Source organism: Vicia villosa, unplaced genomic scaffold (genome assembly GCF_029867415.1).
Source record: "Vicia villosa cultivar HV-30 ecotype Madison, WI unplaced genomic scaffold, Vvil1.0 ctg.000074F_1_1, whole genome shotgun sequence".
Lineage (NCBI taxonomy): Eukaryota > Viridiplantae > Streptophyta > Magnoliopsida > Fabales > Fabaceae > Vicia > Vicia villosa.
Window position 1 is genome coordinate 312,193 of NW_026704998.1, and position 652 is coordinate 312,844.

The following is a 652-nucleotide window of genomic DNA, read 5'->3' on the forward strand; positions in this document are numbered from 1 at the left end:
TTTGCATTTCTTAGGATTGACAATGAGCCCTGTAGAGTTAGAGAAAACATTGAAAGCCTCAAGCATAGTTCCCACAGATTGAGCATCACCACGACTGAACAACAAAACATCATCTGCAAAAGCAAGATGTGTAATCTTTAGCTTTCTGCACTTGCTATGGTACTTGAATTTGCCATTCTTAGTCATCTTGTTAAGCACTCTATTCATGTACTCCATCATGATCATAAAGAGCAAGGGAGAGATTGGATCTCCTTGCCTTATGCCCCTCTTAGCCTCTAAGATATTTGAGTATTCCCCATTAACATTAAATCTGTAGCTCACTGAGGACAAACCTACCATAGTCCACTTGATGAATTTATCTGGCAACCCTAACTCAGCCATAACAGTCTCTAGAGAGTTCCAGTCAACCATGTTGTATGCTTTTTGAAGGTATATCTGAAGCATACAACGTGGTGTACCACCCTTCCTGTTGTAACCTCTCATAAGCTCATAAGCAAGCAGTATATGATTGTGGATTACTTGCCCTTTAAGGAAAGCTGCCTGGCTATGATGGATGATCTCATCAAGAGTGCTGCCCAGTCTATTTGTCAGGATCTTCGATATGATTTTATAGATAGTGGTACAACCTGCAATAGGCCTGAAATCCCTAACT